This window comes from Oncorhynchus kisutch, unplaced genomic scaffold (assembly GCF_002021735.2).
Source record: "Oncorhynchus kisutch isolate 150728-3 unplaced genomic scaffold, Okis_V2 scaffold1863, whole genome shotgun sequence".
Lineage (NCBI taxonomy): Eukaryota > Metazoa > Chordata > Actinopteri > Salmoniformes > Salmonidae > Oncorhynchus > Oncorhynchus kisutch.
This window is the reverse complement of record NW_022263808.1, coordinates 28,545-42,033: the sequence shown is the minus strand read 5'-3', so window position 1 is coordinate 42,033 and position 13,489 is coordinate 28,545.

Below are 13,489 nucleotides of genomic sequence, written 5' to 3'. Positions count from 1 at the left end.
GTTTTCTGTTCTACTACCTGATAATTAATTGCACACACCTGGTGTTCCAGGTCTAAATCAGTCCCTGATAGGAGGGAACAATGAAAAAATGAGTGGAACTGGCTTCGAGGTCCAGAGTTGACTTTGTGGGGTTCAGACTAAGACCTTGCTTGACAAATAAAGTGAGACTTTGCAAGTAGCAGTTTGCAGATGCCTTTGTATTCAACATGCATTGGAAGCTTTAACTGAGACACATAACACTAGAGAGAGAGAGAGTGTGCTTCCGTCGTGAGAGGGTCTCTGTCTGTGTGTGTGTGTGTGTGTGTGTGTGTGTGTGTGTGTGTGTGTGTGTGTGTGGTGTGTGTGTTGTGTGTGGTGTGTGTGTGTGTGTCGTGTGTCTGTGTCTGTGGTGGGTGTGTGGTGTCTCGAAACACCTTTCACCTTTTCTAGAAATCGTCATAGCCCCTAACTCTGGTAAGGCAAGCTCTTTCTAGGAAGCCTGATACTCTTTGCTTTGCTATACTTGAAGGCTTGAAGAGAGAGGAAGAGGTTAAGAGAGGGAGGGATAGAGGGAGGTAAATAAGAGAACCAGATAAGGTTAAGTGAGAGGCAGGAGACCTCCTCTGAGCAGCCCAGAGCAGAGGCAGCGTTATCAGGCACACAGAAGCTTCACAGGCCCCTCTGTGGAGGATGGAGATTGGGAGGCCGGGGCTGCACGAGGGGGGGGGGGGGGGGGGGGCTTTATGGACACATACACACACACACAGATAAACCTCAATATCAGCCAAACAGTGAAATACCCCCAACTACTCTTTCTCTCGTTCTCCAATATCTCCCCATGTCTCTCTTTCCTATTCTTTCTGGTGAGTTAGAACAATCTTAATGCGTGATCTTATCTCGTCTAAAATACTGTTTCTCATTATTTCATTCCCCAGCTTTCTCTCTCTCTCAAACACGCGCTTCTTTGATGAGAATCCATTCATGGATTTAATGGATTTCTCCTGCCTTTACCCCGGGATGTAGGAGATGCCTTCAAACAGTCCGCCCGGCCCCGGCTTCAACACCGACCGGGCTGGGGCAGATTGCAAAGGACAGCGTTTTTCTGCCTCGGCATCAAAAGAATAAGACATTTCAGCTCAGAAAACAGCCTGCCCAGTCAATATGGATCTGAAACTAGCCAACTTCAATCCCACATGAAATAACTGCCATGAAACAGCGCTGGAACGTGTAATTTTTTTCACCCATCATTCCTATGTCAAACTTTTTAAATCACAGATAAAAAGGGGAAAAAGTTTCCTATGTAACTTTCGCCTAACGTTTGAGCTCACTTCTGACCCTGTGTGTGCATTTCCAGCTAAAAAGGACCAACTGGATTTTGGGCTGAAACTCATCAGTTCTCTTTAAAGAAAAGTATGCCACATATCTATCACATTGCAGATGGTGGATGAACCTAGTTCAACTCTGCTCACAATTTGAGTTCGACATCAGACCCTCTGACATCTGCAGGTCATCATAATATCATCCTGACTTCTCAGATGGAAATAGGAGGGAAGAAAAACCGTCATAATGAGTTACGGCTGGTAAACAACTCTTACGTGTCTGGTGTGATTGGTTTATACGAGGGGAAGAAGAAACAGACAGGAAAGAGGCGTTCCTTCATACTTCATATACTATAAAGTCATGCACTCTCTCACCAAACTGTCATTCTCTCCCATACTAACTATTCTATGTGGATCCAAAATGGCGCTGGGTGCCCTGGCGGTCCCTGCATTCCGGGCCTAATGCGGTGCAGCTGGGCTGGGACCTAATGAAAGAGAGGCTCTTTGATGGGGCCCTGGTCAAGATTAGGCTCTGATCAACACCACCTACCCCGGGCTTCCTTCTCAACCTGCACAGGATTATGGGTGATTTTCCAGCCCTGGGCTGTATTAAGTGCAATGGAGGGGCTACTGGACATAATGAACAGGGGCTGGGAGGGGCTACTGGACATAATGAACAGGGGCTGGGAGGGGCTACTGGACATAATGAACAGAGGCTGGGAGGGGCTACTGGACATAATGAACAGGGGCTGGGAGGGGCTACTGGACATAATGAACAGGGCTGGGAGGGGCTACTGGACATAATGAACAGGGGCTGGGAGGGGCTACTGGACATAATGAACAGGGGCTGGGAGGGGCTACTGGACATAATGCACAGGGGCTGGGAGGGGCTACTAGACATAATGAACAGGGGCTGGGAGGGGCTACTAGACATAATGAACAGGGGCTGGGAGGGGCTACTAGACATAATGAACAGGAGCTGGGAGGGGCTACTGGACATAATGAACAGGGGCTGGGAGGGGCTACTAGACATAATGAACAGGGGCTGGGAGGGGCTACCAGACATAATGAACAGGGGCATAATTACTAGACATAATGAACAGGGGCTGGGAGGGGCTACTGGACATAATGAACAGGGGCTGGGAGGGGCTACTAGACATAATGAACAGGGGCTGGGAGGGGCTACTGGACATAATGAACAGAGGCTGGGAGGGGCTACTGGACATAATGAACAGGGGCTGGGAGGGGCTACTGGACATAATGAACAGGGGCTGGGAGGGGCTACTGGACATAATGAACAGGGGCTGGGAGGGGCTACTGGACATAATGAACAGGGGCTGGGAGGGGCTACTGGACATAATGCACAGGGGCTGGGAGGGGCTACTGGACATAATGAACAGGGGCTGGGAGGGGCTACTGGACATAATGAACAGGGCTGGGAGGGGCTACTGGACATAATGCACAGGGGCTGGGAGGGGCTACTGGACATAATGAACAGGGGCTGGGAGGGGCTACTGGACATAATGAACAGGGGCTGGGAGGGGCTACTGGACATAATGAACAGGGGCTGGGAGGGGCTACTGGACATAATGAACAGGAGCTGGGAGGGGCTACTGGACATAATGAACAGGGGCTGGGAGGTGCTACTGGACATAATGAACAGGGGCTGGGAGGGGCTACTGGACATAATGAACAGGGGCTGGGAGGGGCTACTGGACATAATGAACAGGGGCTGGGAGGGGCTACTGGACATAATGAACAGGGGCTGGGAGGGGCTACTGGACATAATGAACAGGGGCTGGGAGGGGCTACTAGACATAATGAACAGGGGCTGGGAGGGGCTACTGGACATAATGAACAGGGGCTGGGAGGGGCTACTAGACATAATGAACAGGGGCTGGGAGGGGCTACTGGACATAATGAACAGGGGCTGGGAGGGGCTACTAGACATAATGAACAGGGGCTGGGAGGGGCTACTAGACATAATGAACAGGGCTGGGAGGGGCTACTGGACATAATGAACAGGGGCTGGGAGGGGCTACTAGACATAATGAACAGGGGCTGGGAGGGGCTACTAGACATAATGAACAGGGGCTGGGAGGGGCTACTAGACATAATGAACAGGGGCTTGGAGGGGCTACTAGACATAATGAACAGGGGCTGGGAGGGCTACTAGACATAATGAACAGGGGCTGGGAGGGGCTACTAGACATAATGAACAGGGGCTGGGAGGGGCTACTGGACATAATGAACAGGGCTGGGAGGGGCTACTAGACATAATGAACAGGGGCTGGGAGGGGCTACTAGACATAATGAACAGGGGCTGGGAGGGGCTACTAGACATAATGAACAGGGGCTGGGAGGGGCTACTAGACATAATGAACAGGGGCTGGGAGGGGCTACTAGACATAATGAACAGGGGCTGGGAGGGGCTACTAGACATAATGAACAAGGGCTGGGAGGGGCTACTGGACATAATGAACAGGGGCTGGGAGGGGCTACTGGACATAATGAACAGGGGCTGGGAGGGGCTACTAGACATAATGAACAGGGGCTGGGAGGGGCTACTAGACATAATGAACAGGGGCTGGGAGGGGCTACTAGACATAATGAACAGGGGCTGGGAGGGGCTACTAGACATAATGAACAGGGGCTGGGAGGGGCTACTAGACATAATGAACAGGGGCTGGGAGGGGCTACTAGACATAATGAACAGGAGCTGGGAGGGGCTACTGGACATAATGAACAGGGGCTGGGAGGGGCTACTAGACATAATGAACAGGGGCTGGGAGGGGCTACTAGACATAATGAACAGGGGCATAATTACTAGACATAATGAACAGGGGCTGGGAGGGGCTACTAGACATAATGAACAGGGGCTGGGAGGGGTTACTAGACATAATGAACAGGAGCTGGGAGGGGCTACTGGACATAATGAACAGGGGCTGGGAGGGGCTACTGGACATAATGAACAGGGGCTGGGAGGGGCTACTGGACATAATGAACAGGGGCTGGGAGGGGCTACTGGACATAATGAACAGGGGCTGGGAGGGGCTACTGGACATAATGAACAGGGGCTGGGAGGGGCTACTAGATATAATGAACAGGGGCTGGGAGGGGCTACTAGACATAATGAACAGGGGCTGGGAGGGGCTACTGGACATAATGAACAGGGGCTGGGAGGGGCTACTAGACATAATGAACAGGGGCTGGGAGGGGCTACTAGACATAATGAACAGGGGCTGGGAGGGGCTACTAGACATCCAGTCCATTATTACTACCTCTTCTACTACGTGTTATTATTATTGATTCATGTACTACACTGTTGAGGGAGCTAGGGCATAAGTATTCTGCTGCACCTTTTATAGCCGATCGCTGCAGCTGTACATAGTCCATCTGTAAATAGCCCACCCAATTTACCTACCTCATCCCCATACTGTTTTTATTTATTTACTTCTCTGCTCCTTTGCACACCAGTATCTCTACTTGCACATGCTCATCTGATCATTTATCACTCCAGTGTTAATCTGCTAAATTGTAGTTATTCGCCTACCTCCTCATGCCTTTTGCACACAATGTATATAGACTCCCTTTTTTTCTACTGTGTTATTGACTTGTTAATTGTTTACTCCATGTGTAACTCTTTGTTGTCTGTTCACACTGCTATGCTTTATCTTGGCCAGGTCGCAGTTGTAAATGAGAACTTGTTCTCAACTAGCCTACCTGGTTAAATAAAGGTGTTCTCAACTAGCCTACCTGGTTAAATAAAGGTGTTCTCAACTAGCCTACCTGGTTAAATAAAGGTGTTCTCAACTAGCCTACCTGGTTAAATAAAGGTGTTCTCAACTAGCCTACCTGGTTAAATAAAGGTGTTCTCAACTAGCCTACCTGGTTAAATAAAGGTGTTCTCAACTAGCCTACCTGGTTAAATAAAGGTGTTCTCAACTAGCCTACCTGGTTAAATAAAGGTGTTCTCAACTAGCCTACCTGGTTAAATAAAGGTGTTCTCAACTAGCCTACCTGGTTAAATAAAGGTGTTCTCAACTAGCCTACCTGGTTAAATAAAGGTGTTCTCAACTAGCCTACCTGGTTAAATAAAGGTGTTCTCAACTAGCCTACCTGGTTAAATAAAGGTGTTCTCAACTAGCCTACCTGGTTAAATAAAGGTGTTCTCAACTAGCCTACCTGGTTAAATAAAGGTGTTCTCAACTAGCCTACCTGGTTAAATAAAGGTGTTCTCAACTAGCCTACCTGGTTAAATAAAGGTGTTCTCAACTAGCCTACCTGGTTAAATAAAGGTGTTCTCAACTAGCCTACCTGGTTAAATAAAGGTGTTCTCAACTAGCCTACCTGGTTAAATAAAGGTGTTCTCAACTAGCCTACCTGGTTAAATAAAGGTGTTCTCAACTAGCCTACCTGGTTAAATAAAGGTGTTCTCAACTAGCCTACCTGGTTAAATAAAGGTGTTCTCAACTAGCCTACCTGGTTAAATAAAGGTGTTCTCAACTAGCCTACCTGGTTAAATAAAGGTGTTCTCAACTAGCCTACCTGGTTAAATAAAGGTGTTCTCAACTAGCCTACCTGGTTAAATAAAGGTGTTCTCAACTAGCCTACCTGGTTAAATAAAGGTGTTCTCAACTAGCCTACCTGGTTAAATAAAGGTGTTCTCAACTAGCCTACCTGGTTAAATAAAGGTGTTCTCAACTAGCCTACCTGGTTAAATAAAGGTGTTCTCAACTAGCCTACCTGGTTAAATAAAGGTGTTCTCAACTAGTCTACCTGGTTAAATAAAGGTGTTCTCAACTAGCCTACCTGGTTAAATAAAGGTGTTCTCAACTAGCCTACCTGGTTAAATAAAGGTGTTCTCAACTAGTCTACCTGGTTAAATAAAGGTGTTCTCAACTAGTCTACCTGGTTAAATAAAGGTGTTCTCAACTAGCCTACCTGGTTAAATAAAGGTGTTCTCAACTAGTCTACCTGGTTAAATAAAGGTGTTCTCAACTAGCCTACCTGGTTAAATAAAGGTGTTCTCAACTAGCCTACCTGGTTAAATAAAGGTGTTCTCAACTAGCCTACCTGGTTAAATAAAGGTGTTCTCAACTAGCCTACCTGGTTAAATAAAGGTGTTCTCAACTAGCCTACCTGGTTAAATAAAGGTGTTCTCAACTAGCCTACCTGGTTAAATAAAGGTGTTCTCAACTAGCCTACCTGGTTAAATAAAGGTGTTCTCAACTAGCCTACCTGGTTAAATAAAGGTGTTCTCAACTAGCCTACCTGGTTAAATAAAGGTGTTCTCAACTAGCCTACCTGGTTAAATAAAGGTGTTCTCAACTAGCCTACCTGGTTAAATAAAGGTGTTCTCAACTAGCCTACCTGGTTAAATAAAGGTGTTCTCAACTAGCCTACCTGGTTAAATAAAGGTGTTCTCAACTAGCCTACCTGGTTAAATAAAGGTGTTCTCAACTAGCCTACCTGGTTAAATAAAGGTGTTCTCAACTAGCCTACCTGGTTAAATAAAGGTGTTCTCAACTAGCCTACCTGGTTAAATAAAGGTGTTCTCAACTAGCCTACCTGGTTAAATAAAGGTGTTCTCAACTAGTCTACCTGGTTAAATAAAGGTGTTCTCAACTAGTCTACCTGGTTAAATAAAGGTGTTCTCAACTAGCCTACCTGGTTAAATAAAGGTGTTCTCAACTAGCCTACCTGGTTAAATAAAGGTGTTCTCAACTAGTCTACCTGGTTAAATAAAGGTGTTCTCAACTAGTCTACCTGGTTAAATAAAGGTGTTCTCAACTAGCCTACCTGGTTAAATAAAGGTGTTCTCAACTAGTCTACCTGGTTAAATAAAGGTGTTCTCAACTAGCCTACCTGGTTAAATAAAGGTGTTCTCAACTAGCCTACCTGGTTAAATAAAGGTGTTCTCAACTAGCCTACCTGGTTAAATAAAGGTGTTCTCAACTAGCCTACCTGGTTAAATAAAGGTGTTCTCAACTAGCCTACCTGGTTAAATAAAGGTGTTCTCAACTAGTCTACCTGGTTAAATAAAGGTGTTCTCAACTAGTCTACCTGGTTAAATAAAGGTGTTCTCAACTAGCCTACCTGGTTAAATAAAGGTGTTCTCAACTAGTCTACCTGGTTAAATAAAGGTGTTCTCAACTAGCCTACCTGGTTAAATAAAGGTGTTCTCAACTAGCCTACCTGGTTAAATAAAGGTGTTCTCAACTAGCCTACCTGGTTAAATAAAGGTGTTCTCAACTAGCCTACCTGGTTAAATAAAGGTGTTCTCAACTAGCCTCCCTACCTTGGTTAAATAAAGGTGTTCTCAACTAGCCTACCTGGTTAAATAATAGGTGAAAATAAAACATCTAATGTAAAAAAAAGTAAATACCTGCTGTAAACTGTGTATGTAGTCAATTGATTTTTGACAGAGGAAAGGAGGAGTGATGGAGGGGACTTCTCAACCTGTCTGGTCCTACCAAGGATACTGTAGGTCAGAGCAGGGGGAAATGAGCATCTACTGAAGGTGTATAACACTAACCCCCTCTCTCCATGTTACCGTCTGAACTAACAGCAGTTCCCTCTGACTAGCAATACAAATGGGAGGCTAACCTGTTGGGGTGGCTGGTTAAATCTGTAGCATTATTAAACCCCTGCCTGTCACCAGGTTCTGAAAGGTCTCCTTAGATCGGGTCAGTCGGTTGATGCCAGTCAGTCAATGATGTCAGTCAGTCAGTCAAATGATTTCAGTCAGTCCAAATGATGTCAGTCAGATAATGTCAGTTACCCAGTCAGTCCAGTTAGATGATGTCAGTCAGATGTCAGTTACTCAGTCAGTCAGTTAGATGATGTCAATTAGATGATGTCAGTTACTCGGTCCAGTCAGATGAAGTCAGTCAGTCAGATGATGTCAGTTACTCACGTCAGTTGATGTCAGTTACTCAGTCAGTCAGATGATGTCAGTTACTCAGTCAGTTAGATGATGTCATTCCTTCTCCCAACAGTAGGGCCTGCTCCACTCCTTCTCCCAACAGTAGGGCCTGCTCCACCTCCTTCTCCCAACAGTAGGGCCTGCTCCACTCCTTCTCCCAACAGTAGGGCCTGCTCCACTCCTTCTCCCAACAGTAGGACCAGCTCCGCTCCTTCTCCCAACAGTAGGGCCTGATCCACTCCTTCTCCCAACAGTAGGGCCTGCTCCACTCCTTCTCCCAACAGTAGGGCCTGCTCCGCTCCTTCTCCCAACAGTAGGCCTGCTCCACTCCTTCTCCCAACAGTAAGGGCCTGCTCCGCTCCTTCTCCCAACAGTAGGGCCTGCTCCACTCCTTCTCCCAACAGTAGGGCCTGCTCCACTCCTTCTCCAACAGTAGGGCCTGCTCCGCTCCTTCTCCCAACAGTAGGGCCTGCTCCACTCCTTCTCCCAACAGTAGGGCCTGCTCCACTCCTTCTCCCAACAGTAGGGCCTGCCTCCGCTCCGTCTCTCCCAACAGTAGGGCCTGCTCCGCTCCTTCTCCCAACAGTAGGGGCCTGCTCCACTCCTTCCGACAGTTGAAACTGCAAGTGCCCAGCTGATAATCCCCCTGACAATTGCCATCAAAACTTAACCTGAACAATACCGAAACTAATTTCACACATATAACAGATGAAATACATTAAGTAAAGTGTGATGGGGAGAATGGGTGAGTTGATGAGTGAGGGGACGTGAAAGAAGCATAATTATGTCATCACCAATTGTGAATGAAGAACAGGGCGGGCAATTCTATTGTATTCATCCATTCTAATTATGGACCTAATCTTAAAATGGTATGTACCCTGTATCAGAGATGCTTTGCTTTTTGACACCACACTCCCAAGAGCAAGTCCCACAGGCTCTAGTTTTGTCTTATCTTGATTATTATCCAGACATGTTTATTTATTTATTTATTTTACCTTTATTTAACCAGGTAGGCAAGTTGAGAACAAGTTCTCATTTACAATTGCGACCTGGCCAAGATAAAGCAAAGCAGTTCGACAGATAAAACGACACAGAGTTACACATGGAGTAAAAACAAACATACAGTCAATAATGCAGTATAAACAAGTCTATATACAATGTGAGCAAATGAGGTGAGAAGGGAGGTAAAGGCAAAAAAAGGCCAAGATGGCAAAGTAAATACAATATAGCAAGTAAAATACTGGAATGGTAGTTTTGCAATGGAAGAATGTGCAAAGTAGAAATAAAAAAAATAATGGGGTGCAAAGGAGCAAAATAAATAAATAAATTAAAATTAAATACAGTTGGGAAAGAGGTAGTTGTTTGGGCTAAATTATAGGTGGGCTATGTACAGGTGCAGTAATCTGTGAGCTGCTCTGACAGTTGGTGCTTAAAGCTAGTGAGGGAGATAAGTGTTTCCAGTTTCAGAGATTTTTGTAGTTCGTTCCAGTCATTGGCAGCAGAGAACTGGAAGGAGAGGCGGCCAAAGAAAGAATTGGTTTTGGGGGTGACTAGAGAGATATACCTGCTGGAGCGTGTGCTACAGGTGGGAGATGCTATGGTGACCAGCGAGCTGAGATAAGGGGGGGACTTTACCTAGCAGTGTCTTGTAGATGACATGGAGCCAGTGGGTTTGGCGACGAGTATGAAGCGAGGGCCAGCCAACGAGAGCGTACAGGTCGCAATGGTGGGTAGTATATGGGGCTTTGGTGATAAAACGGATTGCACTGTGATAGACTGCATCCAATTTGTTGAGTAGGGTATTGGAGGCTATTTTGTAAATGACATCGCCAAAGTCGAGGATTGGTAGGATGGTCAGTTTTACAAGGGTATGTTTGGCAGCATGAGTGAAGGATGCTTTGTTGCGAAATAGGAAGCCAATTCTAGATTTAACTTTGGATTGGAGATGTTTGATATGGGTCTGGAAGGAGAGTTTACAATCTAACCAGACACCTAAGTATTTGTAGTTGTCCACGTATTCTAAGTCAGAGCCGTCCAGAGTAGTGATGTTGGACAGGCGGGTAGGTGCAGGCAGCGATCGGTTGAAGAGCATGCATTTAGTTTTACTTGCATTCAAGAGCAATTGGAGGCCACGGAAGGAGAGTTGTATGGCATTGAAGCTTGCCTGGAGGGTTGTTAACACAGTGTCCAGAGAAGGGCCGGAAGTATACAGAATGGTGTCGTCTGCGTAGAGGTGGATCAGGGACTCACCAGCAGCAAGAGCGACCTCATTGATGTATACAGAGAAGAGAGTCGGTCCAAGAATTGAACCCTGTGGCACCCCCATAGAGACTGCCAGAGGTCCGGACAGCAGACCCTCCGATTTGACACACTGAACTCTATCAGAGAAGTAGTTGGTGAACCAGGCGAGGCAATCATTTGAGAAACCAAGGCTGTCGAGTCTGCCGATGAGGATATGGTGATTGACAGAGTCGAAAGCCTTGGCCAGATCAATGAATACGGCTGCACAGTAATGTTTCTTATCGATGGCGGTTAAGATATCGTTTAGGACCTTGAGCGTGGCTGAGGTGCACCCATGACCAGCTCTGAAACCAGATTGCATAGCAGAGAAGGTATGGTGAGATTCGAAATGGTCGGTAATCTGTTTGTTGACTTGGCTTTCGAAGACCTTAGAAAGGCACGGTAGGATAGATATAGGTCTGTAGCAGTTTGGGTCAAGAGTGTCCCCCCCTTTGAAGAGGGGGATGACCGCAGCTGCTTTCCAATCTTTGGGAATCTCAGACGACACGAAAGAGAGGTTGAACAGGCTAGTAATAGGGGTGGCAACAATTTCGGCAGATAATTTTAGAAAGAAAGGGTCCAGATTGTCTAGCCCGGCTGATTTGTAGGGGTCCAGATTTTGCAGCTCTTTCAGAACATCAGCTGAATGGATTTGGGAGAAGGAGAAATGGGGAAGGCTTGGGCGAGTTGCTGTTGGGGGTGCAGTGCTGTTGTCCGGGGTAGGAGTAGCCAGGTGGAAAGCATGGCCAGCCGTAGAAAAATGCTTATTGAAATTCTCAATTATGGTGGATTTATCAGTGGTGACAGTGTTTCCTATCTTCAGTGCAGTGGGCAGCTGGGAGGAGGTGTTCTTATTCTCCATGGACTTTACAGTGTCCCAGAACTTTTTTGAGTTAGTGTTGCAGGAAGCAAATTTCTGCTTGAAAAAGCTAGCCTTGGCTTTTCTAACTGCCTGTGTATAATGATTTCTAGCTTCCCTGAACAGCTGCATATCACGGGGGCTGTTCGATGCTAATGCAGAACGCCATAGGATGTTTTTGTGTTGGTTAAGGGCAGTCAGGTCTGGGGAGAACCAAGGGCTATATCTGTTCCTGGTTCTAAATTTCTTGAATGGGGCATGTTTATTTAGGATGGTTAGGAAGGCATTTAAAAAAAATATCCAGGCATCCTCTACTGACGGGATGAGATCAATATCCTTCCAGGATACCCCGGCCAGGTCGATTAGAAAGGCCTGCTCGCAGAAGTGTTTCAGGGAGCGTTTTACAGTGATGAGTGGCGGTCGTTTGACCGCTGACCCATTACGGATGCAGGCAATGAGGCAGTGATCGCTGAGATCTTGGTTGAAGACAGCAGAGGTGTATTTAGAGGGGAAGTTGGTTAGGATGATATCTATGAGGGTGCCCGTGTTTAAGGTTTTGGGGAGGTACCTGGTAGGTTCATTGATAATTTGTGTGAGATTGAGGGCATCAAGTTTAGATTGTAGGATGGCTGGGGTGTTAAGCATGTTCAGTGCTGCAGGAAAGACCTAGTTAAGCTGCAGCTGGGCCAGAACAGAGCAGCATGTCTTGCTCTTCATTGTAATCAGAGGGTTGATATAAATACTATGCATGCCAGTCTCTTGGCTGAGAGTAGAGGAGAGACTGACTGCATCACAAAAAAGAATGTGTTGAAAATCACAAATTGTTAGCATTGTCAACTTACACACAGCTCTGACACACACACTTACCCCACTAGACATGCCACCAGGGGTCTTTTCACAGTCCCAAAATCCAGAACAAATTCAAGAAAGCGTACAGTATAATATAGAGCCATTATTGCATGGAACTCCGTTCCATCTCAAACAGATAAAGCAACACCTCACGTCACAACACTTCCCCCTATATGACCTAGATAGTGTGTGTGTGTGTGTTGATATGTTGGCTACGTGTGCCTTCATTTCAGTTGATGTAGTTCTGTCCTTGAGCTGTTCTTGTCTATTAATATGATGTATTATGTCATGTTTCGTTTGGACCCCAGGAACAGAGGCTGCTGCTATCGCAACAGCTAATGGGGATCCTAATAAAATACCAAAAAGACCAAAAGCAGACTATTCAGCGAGAGCGTGCGTAATTCTACATGCTGAACCGCTTTCAATCTCTGGGAAAAGATCCACATGGGGCAGCAGGCGTGAGGGTCAGAGAATGTGGTGTTTGAGGCCTGTGCAACCGGAGGTTGGCAAGGAGAGCAATGTATCCATGGACTATTTCTTCACTCCACTGTCATTGGTCAACAAGTTGTTTACAAAGAAAACAAGTCTGGCCGGTACCATGAACAAAGTGAGGCGGGAGCTCCCTCCCTCTGCGCAAAATAAGGCACCTGCACAGCCGTGACAACTGTCCTGAAGAATGACAAGACAACGGGACACAATCAAGAGAAAACAGGATACTATTATGTACTACAACCAAAAAATGTTGTGTTAAGCATGTGAAAGTTACAAAAATGTTGTCATTTGCCTCCCGGTGGCGCAGTGGTCTAAGGCAGTGCTAGCTGTGCCACCAGAGACTCCAGGTTCGAGCCCAGGCTCTGCCGCAGACGCACAATTGGCCCAGCATCGTCTGGGTTAAGGAGGGTTTGGCCGGCAGGGATATCCTTGTCTCATCGCGCACTAGCGACTCCTGTGGCGGGCCGAGCGCAGTGCACGCTGACCAGGTCGCTAGGTGTACGGTGTTTCCTCCGACACATTGGTGCGGTTGGCTTCCGGGTTGGATGTGCGTTGTGTCAAGAAGCAGTGCGGCTAGGTTGGGTTTTGTTTCGGAGGACGCATTAGCTCATTAGCTTAAAGGGGGGTCCATGGACGCCCAGCAGACCTAGTGTTAAAAGCTTCCATACTCTCGACCTTCGCCTCTCCCGAGTCCGTACAGGAGTTGCAGCGATGAGACAAGACAGTAACTACTACTAATTGGATCCCACGAAATTGGGGAGGAAAAGGGGGTAAAAATAAGTA